Source organism: Equus quagga, chromosome 6 (assembly GCF_021613505.1).
Source record: "Equus quagga isolate Etosha38 chromosome 6, UCLA_HA_Equagga_1.0, whole genome shotgun sequence".
NCBI classification, from domain to species: domain Eukaryota; kingdom Metazoa; phylum Chordata; class Mammalia; order Perissodactyla; family Equidae; genus Equus; species Equus quagga.
Window position 1 is genome coordinate 113,170,684 of NC_060272.1, and position 26,469 is coordinate 113,197,152.

Sequence of the window (26,469 nt, forward strand, 5' to 3'; positions counted from 1 at the left end):
AAGGACACTAAATGTAATGAGAAATGACTTTATAATTATAAAATTAATATCTTGATAGCTTTTGCAAACAAATACATGATTGAGATATCTTCGTCTTAAAATAAAATTTTGTGATTTTTTATCTTTAAAAGATACTTTTTTTATACTAAGTAGTATTTGTAAGAAAAAATTAGTTATAAGGGCTATGATTTTCTTTACAATATTTTTAAGGTTCATAGCAAAGCATACCTACTTGTGCTTCCAGGCCAGAAGCATATGCATTTAGAAATTTAATGCCTGCAAGTGCTTACCTAAGGATTTTGCAAATGAATACATACATGATAATTTATTAGCTTATTTAACCCATATTGAGTATCCATTCGGTGCCAGGAACTGTACCAAGCATGGAGAAATACTTGGTAGTAAGACAAAATCTCTTTCCTGGTGAAACATATGGGCAAATGGCTGGGAAAAACAGAGCAAATATAAGATAGTAAAAGTGATTTATATGGAGATATAAGAAGTCATAATAGAGTGTGTTAATCTATTTTTTAGAGTCAGAGAAGATCTTTATTAGAAGTGATATTGAACCTAGGATCTGAAGAATGGGTAGATAGTGCACGTTTAGTTAGTGAGTAAAAGTTTCAAGCAAGAGAAGAAGGAATGCTTGAGGATATTGAGAGAGAAGAAAGATGGATATGAAGGGAGTAAGTGTATGGTTGTAAAATAGAGATAAAAGATAGAAAAATATGGGATGTGGTTTAAAAGAGCAACAGCTCTATGTCTGAGAACTTGTGAACCATGACAAGAAAACAGACACGATGAGAAGGAACCCCCTACATCACTTCTGAATAGAGTCTTTTGTTCCTGTTATAAAAGTACTAAAAACTCAACTCATGAAACAAAGTGAGAAGACATATTTTTATAGTGAAAAAAACCAAAGTAAGCTTGAATTTTTTTATCTGTTTGTTGATTTATTATTTTTAAGACTTTATTTTTTTTGTAGAGCAGTTTTAGGTTTACAAAAAATAGGGAGGGGGATACAGAGATTTCCTTTATACCATCTGTACCCGAACACATATAACTTTACCCCTTATCAACATCACTTAGCCAAATGATACATTTTTTACCAAGAATGTACCTGCATTGACACATCAAAATCACCCAAAGTCCAGGGTTTACCATAGGGTTCACTTTTGATGAAATGCATTCTATGGATTTAGACAAACGTATAATGAAATATAACCATAATTATACAGAGTATTTTCACTGCCCTAAAAATACTTCGTGTTCTGCTTATCCATCTCTCCTCAGCTTCACCCCTGACTGCCACTGATTTTTTTATTGCCTCCATAGTTTTACCTTTTACAAAATGTCACATAGTTGAAATCATACAATATGTAGTCTTTTCAGATTGGTTTCTTTCACTTAGCAATATCTTTTTAAGATTTTCATGTCTTGTTATGGTTTGATAACTCATTTATTTTTAGTGCTAAATAGTATTCCATTTCCTGGATGTGCTACATTTTATTTATCAATTCACCTCTTGAAGGACATCTTGGTTGCTTCACAGTTTCGGCAATTATAAATAAAGCTTCTATAAACATCCACATGCAGGTTTTTGTGTGGACATAAGTTTTCAACTCCTTTGAGCAAATACCAAGAAATGTGATTGCTGGATCAAATGCAAAGAGTATATTTAGCTTTAAGAAACTGATAAACTGTCTTACAAAGTGGCTGTACCATTTTGCATTTCCACCAGCAATGAGTAAAATTTCCTTTTACACCACATGACATTTGGTATTGTCAATGTTTTGGGTTTTAGCCATCCTAATAGTTGTGTAGTTATATCTCATTCTTGTTTAAATTTGCTTCACCTGATGATACATGATGTGGAGCATGTTTTCAAATGATTATTTTCCATCTCTATATCTTTTTTAATAAGGAATCTGTTAGGGTCTTTGACTCATTTTTTAGTTAGGTTATTTATTTTCTTATTGCTGAGTTTTAAGAGATCTTTGTTTATTTTGGATAGCAGTCCTTTATCAGTTGTGTCTTTTGTAAATATTTTCTCCCAGTCTGTGGCTTGTCTTATCATTCTGTTGATGATGTGTTTTGCAGAGCAGAAGGCTTTAATGTTAATTTAGTCTGGATTATCATTATTTCTTTCGTGGATTGTGTCTTCAATGTTGTATCTAACAAGACATAATCTTACTCAAGGTCATCTATGTTTTCTCCTATGTTATTGTCTGGGAGTATATATTTTAGTTCTGCATTTTACATGTAAGTCTATGAACCATTTTGAGTTAGGTTTTGTGAAGGGTGTAAGGTCTATATATAGATTTATATTTTTTTTCTGCATGTGGATATCCAGTTGTTCCAGCACCATTTGTTGAAAAGACACTTTTTGTTCCATTGTATTACCTTTGCTCCTTTGTCAAAAATCAGTTGACTATGTTTATGTGGATCTATTTCTGGGCTCTCTATTTTGTTCCATTGATCTATCTGTGTATTATTTCACCAATACCACAACATCTTGATTTCTGTAGTAGCTTTATAGTAAGCCTTGAAGTTGTGTAGTATTAGTCCTCCAATTTTGTTCTTCTTCCTCAATGTTGTGTTGGCTATGCTGCGATTTTTGCCTTGCCACATAAAGTTTAGAATCAGTTTGTTAATGTTCATAAAATAATTTTCTGGGATTTTGATTGGGATTGCATTGAATCTATAAAGTTAGGAAGAAGTGACATTTGACAATATTGAGTTTTCCTATCCATGAACATTGAAAATCTCTTCATTTATTTAGTTTTTCTTTGCTTTAGTTCATCAGAGTTTCGTAGTTTTCTTTATGTAGATCTTGTATAGACTTTGTTAGATTTAAATCTAAGTATTTCATTGCTTTTGCATGCTAATGCAAATGGTATTGTGTTCTTAATTTGAAATTTAATTTTTTCGTTGCTGTTATATAGGAAAACACTTGTGTTTTTTGTATATTCACCTTGCATTCTGCAATCTTGCTATAATCACTTATTCGTTCCAGGAATTTTTTCGTTGATTATTTTGGATTTTCTGCATAGACAATCATGTCATCTACAAACAAAGGCAGTTTTCTTTCTGCCATCCCTGTCTGTATCTTTTCTCCTTTTTTTCTCCTTACTGCATTAGCAAGGACTTCCATTATGATGTTGAATAGCAGTGGTGAAAGAAGACATCCTTGCCTTGTATCTGATCTTAGTGGGAAAGCTGAGTTTCTCATCATCAAGTATGATGTTAATTGTAGGATTTTTGTAGACAGTTTCTATTAAGTTGAAAATATTTTTTTATCATGAATGTGGTATGGATTTTGTCTAATGTTTTTTTCTACATCTATTGATATAATTTTTCTTTTTCAGTTTATTGATAAATCTGACTTGGTCACATTGTATAATCCTTAATTGATTTTTTTGGATTAGATTGCTAATATTTTTGTTGAGTTGAATTTTATTTTAATAGACAAATACTAAATCTTTTCTGGTTTAGTGGTCTACATAATAATAAGATAAAGTAAATAATAATTTTAGTTTTCATTATATCATTGCTTAACAAAGATGATTAATATTAATAAATATTACACTCTCAATGAGGTTAAAATTTCTTATCCTTATAGAAAGACAGAATAGTTATTACTCAAAGATTTTACAAAAATTTTCAAGGCCTATAGAGTTAAGTAAAAGAAATCAAGTTGTCAGAAATTTAAAATATATGTTTAAACCTCTCATAATAGTTGCAATTCTGAAGTGATAAATTTTTATCAAATAAATATTATTCTGATAAAAACTGATTGTAACATGCTAGTATGTATATATTTTGAATTTTCTCCTTTGGGATTATTTAGAGAATAACACCTCTGGTGGATTCATACCCATTCAATCTGGGCTCTGCAAGCCATAAATAAATTAGGTTAATTTTGAATTAATGATAAAAGTAATAGAGCGTTGTGGATTTACTCCACTTTTAAATGACCTGGGTTCTATTAGCAGTGACTTTGGTTCCATGTTCAAATCTTTTGCCTAGGTTCCTAAGGATTAGAGCATTAAGGTATGTTTGATGCCTTTCCCAACATTTATTCATTCTCCCTTTCTCTCTCTGTCTTTTTTCCTCCCTTCCTTCGTCCTTCCCTTCCTCTCTCCCCCTCTCCTTCTCTGTTCTTCCCTGCCCCAACATCAAATGTATTCATCTAATATTTCCACGTATCAACTTGCTGTACCCAATGCAGTTCACCTGGCAACCTTGGAAACCAGTGAATTACATATGAAAGACATAAAATACTTTACCCATCTCCCTGGACATCATATTTAGTTCATAAACATATTGTTCCAATCTCAGGTTAAACTCTCATGTCTGCTACCAAATTCATTTCTATCCTGAATATGAAATCTTCAGTAGAGTTTTCTGGAAATTTCCAGCACTGTTTTATCATCCAATAAAATCTCTAAAAGTTCAGATTAAAATCTATACAATTGTATACGGTGATAGGATACATTGGAAGCAAAACATGCAAATAAATACCCCTCTGGGAAATTAAACCTTGAGCTTGTTACCTATGGCTTTGCTTTCTAATTAAATAACCCCTATTTAAATGACACTATTCCTCTATTGACATATTAATCTTTAAATGATGAATTCTTATTGAGAGCTCTCAGTACTACGCATTTGGGCTGTTGTCATGCTCGATTTAAAATCATGCTCACAGTAGCCTTAGGGAAGCATCATTTTCTGACATTCCAACTGACAAGGTTTTCTGAGATTATATTTATGCATGAAACTGAACATCCCATTATGCAGTTTATGTTATTAAAAAATACATGTCCTTAATAAATGAAGTATAATATCCCTGGATCAGGGTGGTAGAGAAGAAAATATAAAAATTACGACGATATTTTGAAGGCTTGCTGCATCTATGTTTCTTAATATGTCTTTAGTGGAAATATTATTAGAGTATAGAATTATCCTTCTATTTGTTGAGGGGGACAAAAGGAAGGAGGGAAAAGAAGTGGAAGAAATGTTCATCTAGGACTGATGTAATGATAACGAAAACATAAAAGATGTTTTCATTCAATAGCTTGAGAATTTGCTCTGCTTGTCAAGTTCACGTCAAGGTATTATATTAGTTATATAATTCTCTAAAATGCAAAAGGTAAGCATAGTCTCTATTTACTTTTGGAAAGCTTGGAGGAATTTGAGAAGATATGTCATTTGGAGCTTTTGGAATTATTTAAAATAGTTATTTACCCTCAGTGTGCAATAGAAAATGTCATTATATTGTGATGGAGTAAAGCAAAATAAATAAAAAGCTGTCCATTTTCATGCCATTTACTATAGTAATGAATTGTTTACATCTAAAAATAAACTGTTATTTCTTACACACAAATCTCTCCCTTGTCACATTACCAGAGCCTGAATTGATATTACTGGAAGATGCTGGTGCTGAGGTTTTTAAAGGTGTTAGTAAGATGTAGCTTGTTTTACTCCCTTTTAAATTTTCTTTTCATTATATCTAAACACTGTACAGAAAGCGAAAATAGCAAAGTTCATTTCTTAAAGGAGACCAGTCAGGAATCTAAAGCAAGCGGCAGCAGTGGTGTATAAAATGAATTAAAAGACATTTCTGACCTCATATTTCACCAGAATCATTTACTTTTTCGTGAAACTACTCAATATTTCAGCCTAACCTAGTGAATTACAAAGCCTCTGGAGGTTTCACAGGTTTTCATGTTACTATTACTGTTTAAAATTCTTCAAAATTTGGAAAAATATGGAATAGTTTTAAAACTAGAAAAGCAAAATAATGTTTATGTAGTATATTTAAAAAGTGTTTTCTATATGCTGCATGTCTCAAGCACATATTTTTAAATTAATTGGAATATATGTGAGGACAAATACTTTATTCACTGGTACCCTTAGATGATCTTGCATCTCTGTTATTTATATTTCCTGAGGAAACTTATCGTGATCTAATGAACCAGAAACAATGTTGTTTATCCCTCTACAACCTTTGCTGCTGCAACTTTGCAGCAAGTCTCAACCAACCTATAGAATGAATTGTCATGTGTCTCAGTCTTGAAAAAAATATTGGTTTCTATTTAAGTCTTGAGAGTTTCTTTTCTCTTGCCTTCTAATTACTCTTTTTTTTTTTAGAGCAAGTTTTATTTGTTGATTGTCTTGCTTCTTATTTTTTAGCTTACATTGTGGAAGGTAATAGGGATGGAATAGTGCAACTATTTGTAATAATCAATTGGTTAACAATAAAAGTTGCTTTGATAAATAGGCATGGGTTTGATCTTATTTTCAGTGGATTTTACTCTGTGTGAAAAAATTAAAATGTCACTTTCTTCTAGTGTCATATTGTGAATGTATGCCATTTTCCCCAAAGGGAACCAGGAAAGTCAATGTGCAGCCATTTCATTTTTATATTATGTTGAAACATACAAATTTCATGATAGTTTATTGCTTTTGACCTTAAAAATCAATTTATCCATATGCAACCAAAGAAGAAAAAGATACTTTAAGTGAAGAATACATCCCTTATACTGATGTTATGCAAAATCTAAGGATATAAAATAGTAAAAAATATTTATTTTACCCATAGTTAAATATATATGCACCCAAAATCAGATCACCTAAATATATAAAGCAAATAACAAATCTGAAAGGAGAAATTGACAGCAATAGAATCAATAACAGTAGGAGGCTAAATACCCTACTTTCAAAGAGGGTAGAACAGCCAGATAGAATATCCGTAAAGAAACACCAGACTTTAGCAGCACTACAGTCCAAGTGGACCTAACAGATAAATAGAGAACTTTCCACACAACAACAGAACAATACACCTTCTTCTCAATCATGCATGAAACATTCTCCAGGCTAGATCACATATTACGTCAAAAGACAAGTCTCAACAAATTTAGTAAAATGTAAACCTTGATTGACATTTATCCACTTTAATACTCCAAGACTAAAATTTACTTGTCTCAGTTACCAACTTATTTTTTGAAAGCATATCTCTTCAAAAATTCCAAAATTCATTGGGAAGGGATGGAGAGATAAAACATAATTTGGATAATTTAATGATTTTTTACACAAGTGTCTCATAGAATTTAATAATAAAACATTATTTTTTATCATGCTAATGATTATTTGTCAGCATCATTAGGTAGCCTGTGAAAACGTACATTTCTGCAAAATTTTTCTTCTTGGATTCATTATTTACTACTTATATTTCATAGCAGAAAATAGGTTGTGCTCAGTGAATGTCAAATTTGTTATTGAATGTTATATCAAAAAGTTGAATGCATTCTATTCTTGCACATCTACATTTGGGGAATCTTATTTTTTCCTATCCATATAATTAAGTGCTGCCACTGTTATCATTGTAGACATCTCTCTATAACCTTTAGAGAAAGTTCTGTGAGAATACATATGAACTAGAGCCAGGGCTGAATCTGTCTGGTAGGACCTTTGTTCCAATTCCACATAGAGACTAGCAATGTAATTCAGACTGTCATCAACAAAGATGCTAAATATTATACATAGGAATTAAAGAGAGAGATGGAAAGGGGATTATGTAGTTCAAGGTACTGTCAACTTAACCAGTTAAACTGGCCAACTTTTTCTATCTTAAAACTAGATTGCTCCTAAGGGAAGGAAAATTCTATATGAGAGCTACTGTAGGCAATATTTTATCTACCAGTTTGGTAAGGATTGCCACTTCATTGAGTTTATAATCCTTCAAAATTTGGGAAAAAATAAGAGTAGTGTTAAAACTAGAAAAGCAAAATTATTTTATATAGTATATTAAAAAAACAGTGATTTTTGTCTGTTTTAAGATCTGACGCACAGAATTTCAAATTAATTGGGATGCATGTAGAAAGAAATATTTTATGCATCTGTGCCCTTAGATAATCTTGCATCTCTGTTACTTAAGTTTCCTGAGGAAACTCATCATGATGTAATGAGCCAGAACTAATTCCATAAACAAGACAAATTCTCTCATTTAACCTGTATTATATAAAACCACCAAAATTAACTTCATGAGCTCATGTACTTCACAACTATAATTTTTCTTAAAAAGATATTTACAGTATTTTAAGAAGATAGTGTAATATATCCAATAAATATCTCATATACATGTATTATAATGTAAACAGTCAGTGGGAAACAAATATGACATTCTTATAGATACTTTGCTTAACTCCATTATGTTTCATCTATATGTAACAAAACATGAATTCCTCATAGCATCTGAAAATTTGTGCATACTTTGATCACTACAGATTCTTGAGGTGGGTTGTTGTAATTCATGAGTATATTTTGTATATAATCGATCCTTTTATATTTAACTCTATTATGGTACATTGTGTTCTGTATACAGATGTTTAAACTGTTTGTACACTTGTTCGAGTACCTTGGTAAACTAAAATACTTACCTATAAATTACTGTAAATGGGATTTAGTCAAACTCTACACTTTAAAAGTCAGGGAGCTGAGACCTGGAGAAGTTATGGGCCATGCTCTGTTACACAGCTAGTCTTATTTCAGTACTGGAATACAGGTTTCCTGATGGATAGGCCAGGTCCCTTTTAATTATACAATTCTCAGAAACAAGATTACATGAAAGGTATTATTTATGGACTAAATCTCCTATTATGTGAATTTTAAAGTGACATTTCTTTATATTTAGAAGGCTTTATTAAATAATGCTGGTAGATGGATTAAAAGAAAAGAAACCCTTTGTATTAATGGATAAATCATACCTATTAACACAAAAATCTTCTTGAACACTTTTGCTGATTAGGTTTAATAAGTTTCTCTAGATAAAAGATTCCATAAAACAAAACCAACGCCTTCTGCTCTTGCAAACAAAATTCTCAAACTCTTTATATTCATGGACCCACTAGATGGATTTTTTTTTTGCTTAATTTTTCTTTCTTCTTTTTTTGGCTAATTATTACCATCTTTGATGAAGAGTTTACTATTAGATTATGAAAGATTGAAGATTATCATTATGCTCTGACTAAAGGTTTATCAACTTTCTTTTGGAATTTTTCATACACTGGTTTTCTTTCTTAACCTGTCACTTTATAAACCTCTATTAACAAGGAAGTAAATAACAACCCATACATACTCCAGCAGAGCTGCGATTTTATATGTCAACTCCAATTTCACTGAGACATATTTTTCCCAAGTGCTGACGTGAAGCCAGTTTCACTACATTAAATTAACAGGAATAAGAGTAAAAACAGCTTGAGTGGTATATTTTACTGGATATTATTTGTTGATAAACTGTAGGCTGGTTATACTCTTTATTTTTTAGAATACAGTTATTTTTTAACATATATTTTGAATTTTTGGCTCACAGACAGTGAAGAAACTAATGTATATTGAATCTTAATGTGTGCAGGTTTTGTGCAATAGGTTTAGCAGTATGATTTCATCAATTCTCCACAAAAACCTAATGAAGTCTTCTATATGTGAGAAAACTGATTTAAGAACACAAATATAGCGAATATTTACTAGATGGAAAAAGAAATTGTCAATGATAAATTGCATTGCCCGGTGATAACAGACTTAACCACCTGTGAAGAGCTTAATTCATTAAAATTCAGCATTAGGTTTAGATTCATCATGAAGTCTGACAAAGACTTAACTAGAAGTGAGAATGAATAGGTTGATGAAAGGTAAAGAAAATAATACTTTCTCCGTTTAAATGGAGAATCAGTTTAAATTACTACCATCCTCATTATCATCTAGGAATAGAGCAGTTTAGATGAACTAGTAAAAAGGATAAAGCATTGACCTCATGGGAAAGGCAGATTTATTGATTGCTAAAGAGAAAGGCTTTGAGAATCAAGATAGGAAACAGTGTTCACTGGAAGTTAGCATGAGTTTCTTTAACAGGAATCACCTTAGACTAACCACCTACGCTTTGCAAAGAATGGAAGGTGATATAAATTCATAGACTTACATAGTTTCTCATCACAGCTTTGAGTAAAGTAGAAAAAACAGGGCTTATTAAAAACAGCTGTGTGATCTGATAATCAGTTGGATGAATATAAATTCAAGGATACTGACTAATAAATTATGGTCAACTTTTTGGTATTGTTGGAATCTACAGAGAATCCTGTCATTAGTCCTGCCTTTTTCAAGTTTATAAAATACATTACATAGGCAAAGAAATTCACATCTCATTAAATACATAGAAAATACATAATTGAGAAGGAAAACAAATTTATTGGATAATGTAATTAGGATCCAAAAAATATCATAAGGGCTAAAAATAATCCATTGGTACAATGATGAAACATAAATGATTAAATGTATACAAAACTTTATTTCTGAACTTTTGCCCTAAAAACTTTAACATAAAACAGACCTATGATTCCGCAGGTCATCCGTATTTCTCTATTTCTGCAACAGTTTGTGTAAACTTGTCATGATTTCTTCCTTAGCATATTGGAAGAATTCACCATTAAAAAGCCGTCTGGGTCTGGAATTTTCTTGGGAAAATTTTGCAAATTGCACATACAGCTTCTTTAGCTGATACAAAATTAAACAAATATTTCTTCTCTATTTTGATGAGTTTTATCTTTCAGTTGTTTTTAAAATCTAAGTTGTCAAATTCATGGTCATAAAGTTTTCCCAGCTTATCTTATAATGTCTGAAATATCTAAAATATCCCCCAGTGATTTATTATTCTTTGTCAGTTTTGGCGGATATTTAGTAGTTTTATTTATTGATATCTATCAGAAAAATAAATTTAATTCGTACTCAAAAATCTTCCCCCATATGACTTCACTGGTGAATGCTTTGATTTCTGAAATAAAATTCTTGTTTTATGTAAAATTGGTTCCATTTTTAAAAATTTTAGCACTTATAATGTCATTCTGCTTTTTTCCTGGCTTCTATTTTTTCAATTCTGTGCATTAAATTATTTTATTAAACCTCAAGCACAATTTTAGGACCTGTAGAATTGCCTCCTAAATCTCTCTGGTCTTTTTGGCTTCTATATTTTGTTGAAAACACAGACATCAGTTTTATTGTTGCTCCTGGGAAGCCAATATGTCTTTAACCCCCAAACTCCCTGGTTACTCATGCAATTTTTTAAAATACTCTTTTAGTATATAATCATAATACAATGCCATTATGTTACTATTATGAACACTGGAACATATGCTTTTTAATTATACCAAATTTTAATATGTATTTCTTTATATGTTTTTATTGCCCTCAACAAATAATTACTTGAAATATATAATACTTCACATTATATTATGCTAACATTATATGTTAATTCATTTATTTAACACTTCTGTCATTTTCCACAACTTGATCATGGGTGTGTGTGTGTGTGTGACTAATTTGCTCAGAGTTCACTGAATGTATAAAATCTGTGGTTTTCTGTCCTTCATAAATTTTGTAAAATTCTCGGGTATTCTTTTTCAAACAATTGTTTTGCCTTATTCTGTACACCCTTTCTTTCTAACACACAAATTACATACATATTACATGTGTTGACAATATTCCACACATCTTTTATTCTTTGCTGTGTTTTTTATTCCCAACTTGTTTTGTGTTTAAATTTCAACATTTTATACTAACCTGTTTTAAATTCTGTTGTTTGAAATATCTAAGATTTAATTAAACCAACTCAATAAGTTCATAATTTCAGATATTGTTTTGCAATTCTCAAATACCAATTTTATTCTTTTATTCGAATTTTCTTTTAAAATTCTTCATCTTTAACAATTTTTTTATTTTTTCCTATATTCATATTTTAAATTTCCTTCCTGCTATTTATAAAACCTGACTCACTTATCATTTTACTTCTCTTAACTCTTTTTTCTCTTAGTTTGTTTGATTCTAATATTATGCATGCATTAGTAATTTTAATTTGACTTCTGACATCGTGAATAAATAGATTTAGAGGCCTTGGAAGATGTTATTTTTCTCCTAAGAGATTTTTTTTTTCATAGCAGGCTAATAAAGTAACACTAGATCACTTTTTGCTGTTTGTGATATGGTTTTTATCTGTTATTAATTATGAATTTTCCCCCTTATTCTTAGGGTATGTAAAAAACCTTGTTTTTAATTGCCCTAAGTTTCTGATACTTGAATTGTAAACTCTGTCTCTCTAGGACCAGACAGCTGCTTAAACATCTGCCCTGCATTTTAGCCATTCACCTCCCTTCCACAGGAGCCTCCTTAAGTCTCCCTCTGAACATTTTTAGGAGTTTGGTGATTTTCAGACACAATAATTGACTTCTATGCATATTCTGAGTCTCCCTCAATGTGCCTCCCCCTTCAGCTTACATCAGCTCTCTTCTCTTTATCCTCATTCCACAGGGTCTGTTTTCTGTCTGAGCTTTATTCTCTGATGTTCCTATGAACTGACTGAATTGCGTCTCCAACAGAAGGCATCCATTCTTTCAGGAATCATACATTCTTCGTCTCCAACAGAAGGCATCCATTCTTTCAGGAATCATACATTCTTCAGTTTCTGCCTGCCTTATCTGCTCTCTAGTGACTTCAAATATTTTTTTTTCATTTTTTAGCTTTTAGTTCAGTTTTTGGCAGAAAAGTTTGTTCAAAACATAAGCTACCTCTTGACTGAAACTGGAATTCATTCCCCAGTAAACCTCACAATTTGTTGTATCACTGTCCCATTCTAACAGGCAAAAACAATTGAAACTCTCCAAATATGATGGAATGTGAAGTGCTGTAGAAAAGAAAACAGCTGTGAAGTTTGAGAGGCACTGGACATGTTTATATGACAAACATTTTTTCATGACAAGGCAAAAATATGATTTTGAATTAAGTTTGAAAAATGATGCAATTAAATAATAAGCACCATTCCATGGAGAAAAAGAAATTAAAATTCTTCAGATTATGTCCATCCCTTTTCTATCCAATAACAAAGGATATTTTTGGTGTTTTTTTTTTATTGAAAAAAATTTGACCTTGGAAATTGATTTGTCCTATTGTTACCAAAACTGAAGCGAGTTCCCTCCTGGCAAGTTAAATCAGACTCTCCACCAGAAGTAGTCTCACAAAGTAAAGTATATTTGCGGAAAATAGGAGAGCATGAGGAATCATTTCCAGAGTTATAGCGCCCCTGAACAAAGGGAGGCAGGGACATTTATTTTGGATGGGTGTGAATATTCAAAAGGGAGAGGTGGGTATTCTCTTACACAGGCTGAGTTGGAAAAAATACTTCCACATACACTGCAAGTGATGTTAATAAGGGCTAAGCTCCTCCTGGAGAGATCTAAGCATTAAAAATAAGGCAAAGGCTCTCCTGGTGAGGCTTTGTCTGGTTCAGAGTGGTTGGTGATTGTATCTCCTTAACATAACAAAAGGAAATAAACAATTTGGAAAAATAATTAAAATATCCAAATTTAATCTTTGAAGATATTCATTCTGATGTATATTCAGTAATTTCCAAATGACAAATAGCTAATAGGTTGTAGTTTACAATGCAAGTCAAGTTTGTTTTGCTCCAAAATCTTTCGTTTTTGTTTCAATAGTTTAGAACTATCTTTCCTGCTGCATACTTATCATGCAATCAGGAAAGAAACAATGTTAAATTCAACTTTCCTGGCCCATAGTAAATGCTTAATTAACTCTTATAAGATAAACTGAATCCATTATCAAATCTATGCCAACATACACTAAGATCAGAAGAATAAAATACATTTTTCTAACCTATAAACAATAGAACATGGCATTTTTTTTTCTTTGTTTAGAGTTACAACTCTTTCAATAATACTAAATTACACTCACCTGTCCTGGATTCCCAAACCGAGAAAATGTACATTGTCATGTAAACTATTACTATCCTTTCTGTAAAATGAGGGAACTAAAGATAGGAGTGGGTACTATCTACTCAAAATTTTGGCTGTGATTGATGTGGTAGGCTTTTGGTTTTAGGTTCAAATCTGTCTGAATCCAATATCTGGGTTCTTTCTGGACTATTTAATAACCTGAGACTAAAGAAAAAATAAGAATTGGAGACAGAATTATGGAAGATGTTAGCTTGATGTGTTCAGAATATTATGCTGTCTTTAGATAGAAAGCAGTATCTCTTCAGATGTCACCAAAAAAGTCCTCTGAGAAGCATTAGCCATCTATGTCAGCAGAAATAAAGTCCTTAAGTCCCAGGGAGGACTGTTTACATTGATGTCCACAAGTGCTTTGAAGAATTACCCCAGCGATCTGTATGTTTTTCTCTTTCTTTTTCTTCTTTTCCTCTATTTAAGCCAAGCATCATCAATTTTATGGATAAAGGCAGACCCTTGTCTCATTGATTTGCATTATTTTAAAAATTCCATGTAATTGTAGATCATACAACTTGATGGAAAACTGCACTGCACTGGTTTAAAAAGTAGTTTTGAAGTGTGCAACTGCTATAATATCTAATAAAAAGGAAAATTTAGCAGTATTTTTCCACTTAAAAATATGGTCTTTAGCGCTATGAATAACTATTTATCAACTAGGATAAAAATCTGTTTTATTTGCTTGCCTTGGAAAACATATATCATGACAGACTGATTAATTAAAAACAACTTTGTTGTCTCAGTCTCTTTGAAACTTAGGAAGTAATCTGTGTGAGCCCGTGTTTGGGCGTACATGGATGTATGCTTATTTACTTACCTATTTTATGTGTCAACACATATCGTGTTTGAGAGGTGATATACATATGCATACCACAAGGTCTTATCAAGAAATTGAAAATGTATGATATAAAACAGCAAGATGCAAGGGAAAAAGCATAGATTTTGGAATTAAATTACTTAGATTTAAAAGTCATAATTCCTGAATTTACTACAAATAAAATTCTAGCAAGTTACTTGATACACTACTGAGCCATATCTTTCTTTAAGGTATTGTTATGAAGATCAAATAAAATATTACATGCAAATTGCATTATGTTTAAAATAAAGCACTTTGACATAAAAGTTACTGATTCTGAATAACAGTTGTAACATATAGCTATGTTTTTCTGACATAATACGCTAGCCCATTTCCTGACTTTGCAGTTTTTCAGGCTGGAAGGTAGCACAGCTACTTAATCTGTACATAGCTAAGCTATTCTCTAGCCAAAAGGTAGAGAGAGTTAGCAGCAAGTAGCATGTCCAGGCAGTTTGTTATACTGGTGTTTTAAATGAGAAAGATTGTAGCTAGAAAGAAATGACATACAATAAGGAAAGAGTAAACATTTTCTTACATCCTTGCTGGCAGGATGGCAGAATGTTTCTAAATTTTTTTGAGTGCTTACCTCATAAATCATTGATGAAATCTGAAGAAATAGCAAGTTAATAGTTTGAGTGGAAGCCATCGATTTAGGTAGGTACATAGCTGATAGAAAAAGAAAAGAAAGTTTTGTCAATATTTTAACTCCCATTGTATGATTTGTCCTTGAAGCTTCTCAGTAAGAGTAAGCTATTTGCAAGAACAATTCTCAATTTCCATATGGGAAAATAAAATCACTTAGAATTGCAGGTAACATTCCCAGAACTTCACTGTAAGTTGATGATGAAGTTGCAACAAATTTTCTCAATCAGGTAAAGTATTATTTCTGCTCAAAATAAAGCAAAATAAGCATTTTTTCCAGAATCCAGAATGAGACATTCCACAGCTTACGAGAGGGCAGTCAAAAGAAAAAATATTTTTATAGTAAGATATCACGCCAATAAGCACAGGATAAAAGAGATAGCTTCTATCTCCTGTTCTTTACTCCTCATAGAACATACCCACAAGCCCCTGGTACAAACAGGTGCTAGCTCTTACTCATAAGGCAAACCAGACTCCAATTTACAGTCTCGTGTGAAGAGTGGACATCTGGATCAAAACTAAACACTGAGCAGAGATAGTCCAATAGAAAAATGCTTTCATTCTCCAGTGCTAAAAATACTTTATCCGAGTTTTCTGAAAATAATTTTTCAGGAATGTTGGCTAAAAATACCATTAAATTATGTTTTCATTAGGAAAATAAAATTATGTTTCCCTAATCACTCCACTTTGCATGTCCTCCTTTTAAATGGTTGCACCAATCACGGAAGTTAATGGGTGCAGAGTGTTAGCTACCCGCTGCTTCCATTTACTCCCCAACTAACGTAGACAGTTTACACTCCTAAATAACATAAGATTCAGATCCCTAATGTTTCATGTACAGATCACAGGAGCAGGAAAAATTTAATAGTACTAATATTTTTAGAAGTGGTTTAAGCCACACCATGATTAGTTAACAAAGACAGTTATTGTGTAACGAAGGAGAAAATTACTTTTATTGAATTAGTTGATGATTTTTTTCTAATTATAGCACTGCAGGTGTTTATATCTATAGATTGCATCAGTAAGGTAATTAGGTCCATCAAGTGTGTGAATAATGTTCAGTCAAATTAGTTTATCACCAGGTAAGAAATTAATGAAGTGGAAATGCGTCTTTCCAGGTTATGCACTAGTAATTTAGAGGTTGCGATGACCACTTAATATGATGTTAGGAAATAAGTTCAAATTAGGAGACAGAATTGCCTTAGGACAAATCTCATTCCTTAAGAGACTTTTATTTTTGTTTTGGGAAACATAAATCAAATGACAATTGGCATAAATTTCTAATTTCTCTCCATCATCCAGTCGCTTAATCTCATAATCTCTTTCTCAATACTAGTTGAGTGTATTTCGACACATATTGAATCTGTTTGTATTCAGGTAAAATAGTCAAACCACTGTCTTCTTCATCTAGTTACTTTAGCTACAAGGGAAATTTAGTCAGTTGCCCAAGAAGCTAAAACAAGAGTGAAAAAGACCTCAGTCAATGATGCTGTGCCTAATATTTCCACAAACACACAAAAATAAGACTCTAGCCCACAATGCCGACTTCTCTAACAATCAAGCTACACTATTTGTGTGAAATAAAAATCAGATTATATTTTTGCCTTCCGTCATGTAAAAGTAGCATACGTATTCATCACGTTTCTATTTTTCCCTGCCTATTGGGAAAACCAGATCTAAATTTCATGCTTATTTAAAGTTCCCTTATAATTTCTCCAACATATATAGATCATACAACAAGATCCAGGCATTATACGAAAACCTAAAATTGAACATATGGACATTGCATTAAAAATCTAAATTTGTGAGGAGACATACTATTCTTCTTTCTATTGCCACGTAACCCCTACTTTTATGATTTAGATTTTTGCCTTTTACTCTTTATTCAGTGGCTTTAAGATATGAGTCAATGCATTTTATGATTTACCTCCTTATATTCTAAGTAGGTGGATTAAAGCTAATTTTTTTTTAATTTTTACTTTTTTTGGATGTACATCATATTTTGAATTCTGTATACATTACATCATGTTCACCACCTGAACACTAATTATAGTGCATCCCCTCACATGTGAGCCTAATCACCCCTTTTGCCCTCCCCTCTTCCCCAATGGTAACCACCAGTCCAATCTCCAATGCTATGTGGGGGTTTTTTTTGTCGTTTTTATCTTCTACTTATAAGTGAGATCATATGGTATATGACTTTCTCCCTCTGACTTATTTCACTCGGCATAATACCCTCAAGGTCCAACCACGTTGTCACAAATGGCTCGATTTCATCATTTCTTATGGCTGAGTAGTAGTCCATCGTGTATAAATACCACATCTTCTTTAACCATTCGTCCTTTGATGGGCACCTAGGTTGCTTCCAAGTCTTGGCTGTTGTGTATAATGCCGCAATGAACACAGGGGTGCAAGTATCTTTATGCCTTTGTGTTTTCAAGATCTTTGGATAAATACCCAGCAGTAGAATAGCTGGACCATATGGTAGATCTATCTTTAATTTTCTGAGAATACTCCATACTGCTTTCCGTAGTGGCTGCACCATTTTGCACTGCCACCAGCAGTGAACAAGGGTTCCCTTCTCTCCACACCCTCTCCAACATTTGTTGTTTCCTGTCTTGTTAATTATAGCCATTCTGACCAGAGTGAGGTGCTACCTCATTGCAGTTTTGATTTGCATTTCCCTGATAGCTAATGATGTTGAGCATCTTTTCATATGCCTGTGGGCCATCTGTATATCTTCTTTGGAGAAATCTCTGTTCAGATCTTTTGCCCATTTTCTAATTGGATTGTTGGTTTTCTTGTTGTTGAGCTGTATGAGTTCTTTGTATATTTTGGATATTAACCCCTTATCTGATATGTGGTTTGCAAATATCTTCTCCCAATTGTTAGGTTGTCTTTTCGTTTTGTTGATGGTTTCCTTTGCTGTGCGGAAGCTTTTTAGTTTGATGTAGTTTAGTTTGATGTTCATTTTTTCGTTTCCCTTGCCCAGTCAGACATGGGACTTAAAATATGCTGCTCAGACCAATGTCATAGAGCGTACTGCCTATGTTTTCTTCTAGAAGTCACATGGTTTAGGGTTTTACATTCAAGTCTTTAATCCATTTTGAGTTGATTTTTAGATTCTACATTATGATCAAGTGGGTTTCATTCTGGGGATGCAGGGATGGTTCAACATCTGCAAATCTATCAATGTGGTACACCACATTAACTGAATGAAGAATAAAAATCACATGATCATCTCAATAGAGGCAGAGAAAGCATTTGACAAGATACAGCATCCATTTATGATAAAAACTCGAAATAAAATGGATATAGAAGGAAAATACCTCAACATATTAAAGGCCATATATGACAAACCCACAGCAAATATCATTCTCAATGGAGAAAAACTAAAAGCTATCCCTCTAAGAACAGGAACCAGACAAGAATGCCCACTGTCACCACTCTTATTTAACATAGTATTGGAAGTCCTAGCCAGAGCAATCAGGCAAGAAAAAGAAATAAAAGAGATCCACATTGGAAAAGAAGTGAAACCGTCACTCTTTGCAGATGACATGATTTTATATCTAGAAAACCCTAAAGAGTCCACTAAAAAACTTTTAGAAATAATAAAGGAATACAGTCAAGTCGTGGGATACAAAATCAACGTACAAAAATCGGTTGTGTTTCTATACACTAACAACGAAGTAGCAGAAAGAGAAATTAAGAATACAATCCCATTTACAATTGCAACAAAAAGAATAAATTACCTAGGAATAAACTTAACAAAAGAGGTGAAAGATCTGTACACTGAAAACTATAAAACATTGTTGAAAGAAATTGAAGAAGACACAAAGAAATGGAAAGATATTCTGTGCTCTTGGATTGGAAGAATTAACATCGTTTAAAATGTCCATACTTCTTAATGCAATCTATAGATTCAACGAAATCCCTATCAAAGTTCCAACAACATTTTTTACAGAAATAGAACAAAGAATCCTAAAATTTATATGGAACAAGAAAAGACCCCGAATAGCCAAAAGATTCCTGAGAAAAAAGAACAAAGCTGGAGGTATCACACTCCCTGATTTCAAATTATACTACAAAGCAATTGTAAGCAAAACACTATGGTACTGGCACAGAAACAGACACACAGATCAATGGAACAAAATTGAGAGCCCAGAAGTAAACCCACACGTTTATGGACAGCTAATATTCGACAAGGGAGCAAAGAACATACAATGGAGAAAGGAGAGTCTCTTCAATAAATGGTGTTGGGAAAACTGGACAGCCACATGCAAAAGAATGAAAGTAGACCATTCCCTTACACCATGTGCAAAAATCAACTCAAAATGGGTTAAAGACTTGAATGTAAGACCCGAAACCATGAGACTTCTAAAGCTAATTTTTTACCCTGTGTGTGTGTGTTTTGTAAAAGATCCAAATTCAAACCAATAAGGGAAAAATAGAACATCAGTAGAATCATATTGGTTATTTCCTAAACAACCTTTTTATAAACCGTTTGTCTGAACTGGAATGGCTGTACTACCTTGAATGTGCTCGTGCAAAGATAAGTAATATAGGAAAGCTACCAATCAAATTATGTTGAACAAAGGAGCAGGTACACATTGTCAGAGATCTTAACTTTAGAGGAGTGTTAAATCTCTAGTAAAATCAGGAGGGAAACAGAAGAAAGTTGCTCATTAGGACTGCATAATGCTTATGCTTGAAAAGCCTACATGAGGTGAATTTTTGTCTATTTTACAAGATGCTTGAAGGGATCGTTAAGAAAGAGATTTCTCCCAAACAGTAAGATGAGTTAAAGATGGCTGGGTACAAGATTAAAACTCATTAGAGCATGAGATATTTCTCTCTTTTTTGCTAATATTTTCTTGAGAATTTTTCTTGGTACCTCATCAACACTAGAAACTTCGAAAAGAACAAACTGTGGATTTGAAGCTACCATAAAAATAACTAACTAACAGTATGCATGGGATCATGCAACTGTATGTGTTATTTACTTTAAAAAGTGCTTTCAAAATCGTTATCTCATTGGATCTACTCAAGAGCTCTTGGAGGTAAATGGAGTTATATTTTAATATTAGAAATAAAGAAAATTGCAACACAGTGATTGAATGCCATGTCTAAGGTTATGAGATATTGGGAGTTAAACTGCAAAAAAATCTCATTTGTTTTTGGGTCTAAATTAATGGACATTTTGGTAAAGAATACATACATTCTAATAGACAAAATAAAAAATTTTCTTTCTATAGTTTTTAAATGCCTATTTCTCTCTATACAAATACTAAAAAAAAAAAAAAGAACCTGGAATTCAGAGTCTAAGAAAAATTCTAATTTTTATTTCTCCTACTGTTCTTAGTCAACTTCTGATAAATTTCTTTTACAATTTCTGCTTTTTTTTTTTTCTGAGGAAGATTTGCCCTGAGCTAACATCTATTGTCACTCTTCCACTTTTTATATGTGAGCCACTGTCACAACATGGGCATTGACAGATGAGTGGTGTAGGTCTGTGCCTGGGAACTGAACCTGGGCTGCTGAAGCAGAACGTGCTGAAATTAACCACTGGGCCACCAGGTATGTCCCAATTTCTTCTCTTTTTTAAAATTTATTTTTATTGCTGTAACATTGGTTTATAACATTATATAAATTTGGGGTGTGCATCATTATATTTCAATTTCTGTGTAGATTACATCCTGTTCATCACCCAAAGACTAATTACAATCCATCACCATGCATATGTGCGTAATCACTCCTTTTGCCCTCTCCCCTCCCCCCTTCCACTCTGGTAACCACCAGTCCAATCTCTGTCTCTATGTGTTTCTTTATGGTTCTTTTTATCTTCTATTTATGAGTGAGGTCATACAGTATATTACTTTCTCCATCTGACTCATTTCACTTAGCATAATATGCTCAAGGTCCATCCATGGACCTTGTCAAAATGGCCACATTTCCCCCTTTTTATGGCTGAATAGTATTCTATTGTGTATATACCATATCTTCTTTATCCATTTGTCCCTTGATGGGCACTAGGTTGCTTCCAATTCTTGGCTATTGTGAATAATGCTGCAGTGAACAAAGGCGTGCGTATATCTTTACACATTCATGTTTTCATGTTCTTTGGATAAATACTCAGCAGCAGAATAGCTGGATAGTATGGTAGTTCTAGTCTTAATTTTTTGAAGAATTCCCTTACTGTTTTCCATAGTGGTTGCACCAGTTTGCACTCCCACCAGCAGTGTATGAGAGTTCCCTTCTCTTCACACCCTCTGCAACACTTATTTCCTGTCTTGTTAATTATAGCCATTCTGATGGGCATGAGGGGATATCTCATTGTTGTCTAGATTTGAATTTCCCTGATGCTTAGTGATGTTGAACATCTTTTCATGTGCCTGTTTGCCATCTGTATATCTTCTTTGCAGAAATGTCTGTTCAGATCTTTTGCCCATTTTTTAATTGAGTGGTCAGTTTTTTTCTTGTTGAGATGTATGCATTCTTTATATATTTTAGATATCAACACCTTATCAGATATATGATTTGCAAATATTTTACTCCCAATTGTTACGTTGGCTTTTTATTTTGTTGATGGTTTCCTTTGCTGTGCAGAAACTTTTTAGTTTGATGTAGTCCCATTGGTTTATTTTTCTGATTATTTCCTTTGCCTGGTCAGACATGGTACTTGAAAATATGCCACTAAGACCGATATCAAAGAGCATATTGCCTATGTTTTCTTCTAGAAGTTTTATGGTTTCAGGTCTTACATTCAAGTCTTTAATCCATTCTGAGTTAACTTTTGTTTATGGTGTAAGGTAATGGTCTGCTTTCATTCTTTTGCACGTGGCTGCCCAGTTTTCCCAACACCATGTATGGAAGAAACTTTCCTTTCTCTATTGTATGTTTTGGATCCTTTGCTGAAAATTAGCTGTTTGTATATGTGTGAGTTTATTTCCGGGCTCTCAATTTTGTTCCATTGATCTGTATGTGTCTGTGTTTCTGCCACTACCATGCTGTTTTGACTACTATAGCTTTGTAGTATATATTTTTTTCTGCTTTTTCTCCCCAAATCCCCCAAGAACATAGTTGTGTATTTAGCTGTGGGTTGCAGTATACTTGCTCTTATTTTCCTAGTTTTCTAATGTGGAAATGTAGATGATTGATTTTAAATCTTTCCTATTTTCTAATATTTGAATTCAATGCTATAAATTTCCCTGTAAGGACTGCTTTTGTCTCCATTCTAAAAATTTTGACAAATTGTATTTTCATTTCTTTGAGTTCAATATATTTTTTAATTTGTCTTTAGACTTCCTCTTTGACCCATGTGTTACTTAGAAGTGTGTTGTTTAATCACCATGTATTTTTGCATTTTCCTGTTATCTTTATGTTATTGATTTCTAGTTTAATTCCATGGTTGTCTGAGAGCAGACATTGTGTTATTTCTCTTTTTTTAAATTTGTTAAGGTGTGTTTTTAGCCCAGAATGTGGTCTATCTTGGCAAATGATCCATCTGATCTTGAGAAGAATGTGTGCTCTGCTGCTATTGGATGAAATAGTCTGTAGATATCCATTATCTTCAGTTGATTGATGGTGTTGTTGTGTTCAACTATATCCTTACTGATTTTCTGCCTACTGGATCTGTCCCTGTCTAAAAGAAGGCTACCAAAGTCTCCAACTATGAGAGCAGATTCACCTATTTCTCTTTGTAGTTCTATCAGTTTTTGCCTCACATTGATTTTTGCTCTATTGTTAGGCACATATAATTAAGAATTGTCCTTTCTCCTTAGAGAATTGACCCCTTTATCATTATATAATGCCTCACTTTTTTCTTGATAACTTTCCTTACTCTGAAGTCTACTCTGTCTGAAATTAATATAGCTACTCCTGATTTGTTTTGATGAGTGTTACTGTGGCATATTTTCTCCAACTCTTTACATTTGATCTATAGGTGTCTGTTGTTTAAAATAGGTTCTTGTAGACAAAATATAGTTGGGTCATGTTTTTCAATCCACTCTGACAGTCTCTGCCTTTTAATTGGTGCACTTAGACCATTGACATTCAAAGAGAGTATTGATGTAGTTGAAAAATATCTACCGTATTTGTTACTGTTTTGTTTGTTTGTTTGTTGCCCTTGTTCTGTGTTCCCATTTTTATCTTTCACTATTTTTCCTGCCTTTTGTGGTTTTGACTGAGCATTTTACATGATTCGATTTTCTCTCCTTTCTTAGAACATCAATTATACTTTATATACTTTTTATAGTGGGTGCCCTAGAGTTTGCAATATACATTTACAACTAATCCAAGGCCACTTTCCAATAACAATTGTACCCTGCACACATAGTGTGAGTACCTTATAATAACGAGGTATTTCTAATTCCTCCCTCCCATTCCTTATACCATTGCTGTCATTCATTTCAGTTATGCATAAGCATACATTATAAATGTATATGTGATATATACATAAGCACACATAATCAAATGCATCATTTCTATTATTCTGAACAAAATATCTCCTAGATCAATGAAGAATAAGAAAAATGAAAGGTTTTTTTTTACCTTCACTTATTCCCTCATTGATGTTCTTCCTTTTTTATGTAGATCTGACTTTCTGACCTATGTATGTTGCTTCTCTCTAAAGAACATTTTTTGAACAGCCCTTGCAGGACAGGTCTACTGTCAACACCTTCCCTCAATTTTCATTTGTCTTAGAAGGTGTTTATTTCTTCTTCCCTTTTGAAGGGTAATTTCACAGGGTATGGAATTCTACATTGGTGGATTTTTCTCTCAACATTTTAAATATTTCACTTTACTCTCTTCTTGCTTGCATGGTTTCTTTTTCCTTTTTGCCTCTTTTTAGTTTTAGGTTTTTTTCCTCTCAGTTTATATTGCTCCTATTCTTGGAAATTATGCTCTTTATGTCTATTAACTTACTTGTTATCAATCTAAACCAACTAATAAAGTTATTATGGTAAATTTATATATTTATCCTACTTCTGGATAATACATAGACTTTAAAATGTTTGAAATTTCATTACTTCACTCCCAACTCACATGCTAGTGATTTTCAGTACTTTTCTCACCCATTTCTACCCCAGAATAGACTTTTGATATCACTCTATGTAGTCAATGAGTTTTCAAATATTTTTCCATTGTCTTAAATTTTTTCCACCAATAAGAGTCAAATTTACCAAGAATTTGAGCTCAATTAGTTTATTTAAGAGATGATCTAAGTCAGCATGGGTAAGGAAATGTTAAAGTTAGGGAAGGGAGTAAAAGATTAAGATACTGGCTAACACTATGGCAATGTGGGCTCAGTCCTTCTGGGAATTCACTGAAGAACGCTCTATAATTTTCTCACTAGTGATTAGGGGGTTGAAGAAATGTTCACTAATACTTGATGCTCTAATTAATGGAATTCCCAAGAGTATTAACTCCATAGCCCATCCAGGTTGTGACCAAGTGTGGAGGAAGGACCTTCTGAAGCTTTAGAGAAAACTCTGGGGCAGCAAATCAGTGAGACAGGAGGGAGATATTTGATGAGACAAGCTATCAAGGTATATGAATTGTCCAAACATTGCACTGGGATTATATGGTTGAAGATTAAGAAAAGTATATCTCCATGTCAGCCAGTGCTTCATATTTACAATATGTTGCTCATCATTTGATCTTGCAGTTTAGATATTCCATCTGGAATTTTCTTTCTGTTTTCAATACTTCTTTTATAATAGTTTTCAGAGAGTATCCATAGGTGGGAATTTTTTCAGTTTTATTTAAATTAATGTCTGTACATTGCCTCGAATTATATTTTTTCTTTGGGGTGAGTTTATTCTCTCTTATCCTATCCATGAGGAAAATGTCATTTTGGCCTAGAGATTATCATTCTCTCCTTAAGTTTCTGACCACGGCGCTTGGTTTGCACTCTTTATTTCGTTTCCCCCTGAAATAGACCCTGAGATGGGGCTTCTCTCATTATCAGAGAGATTATTCTAAGAAACAACTGTAAAGGAGGGGGTACATGAGAAAGCAAAGAAAGAAAAAAAAAATACAGTGAGTTTTCTCATGGGCAACCAGAGCTTAATCCCATGGGGAAATTCAGGTGCAACGTGTAAAAATGTGGTTCACAGTTATTGCACCTGAATGGGATGAGAGGTGATTAATTTATTTGTTTGTTTTTTTTTTTTCAGATTGGCACCTGAGCTAACAATTCTTGCCAATCTTTTTTCTCTGCTTTATTTTCTCCCCAAATCCTCCCAGTACGTAGTTGTATATTTTAGTTGTGAGTCCTTCTGGTTGTGGCATGTGGGACGCCGCCTGGGCATGGCCTAATGAGCAGTGCCATGTCTGCACTCTGGATCCGAACCAGTGAAACCCTGGGCCAACCTAAGCGGAGTGTGCGAAGTTAACCACTCAGCCACTGGGCCGGCTCCTGATTTGTTTATTCTTAAGTTTCTATTAGTCGTTGAGGAATAGGGACCATCAGTTCTGAGCTTGTCCTACAGGCAAGCATGGTGGATTTTGGCAGCCAGAGAGATACTACACTAAAAAATCATGCAGATGCTGTCATTTGAAATTTGGCCTGACACATATGGAAGGGGATAGGAGCACTTGCAATGTGTACTATACCTATGCAACCCTTACCTATGGGGCTGAGGCTGCCAGTTACATCCCTACTCTTAGGAAGAGATTCTTGATAAAAAATTAGCAAAAGAATATTTCAAATATCATGTCAGCCATGTGGATATATGAACGCCAGGGAACAATAAGGCCACAACAGCCAGAAATTGGTATTGTAGGTTTTGGGAAAAGAAGCATAAGAGTTACAGAAAAAAATAAAACGGGTAGAAACTTCTTTGATTCTCTTCAAAATGAAAATTAAAAACTTGAGGGTGAGGTTAAAAGTGGGCTGTCTTATATTTTGATTTTGCAAAATAAATATTTGTTATACTATGAGTGTCTGTAGTAACTGGGAGCTGAAAAATGGATATGAGAGAGTTAACTTTGGGGTTTGAGATAAATTCCAAATGAAAATCGAAGGTAATCTAAACATGAGAATTAGCATAGTGTATGTTTGGATATGCAAAGATGTAAAGATCTTTTACCCCTTTATTTGTTTCTCTATAAGTAATTTGT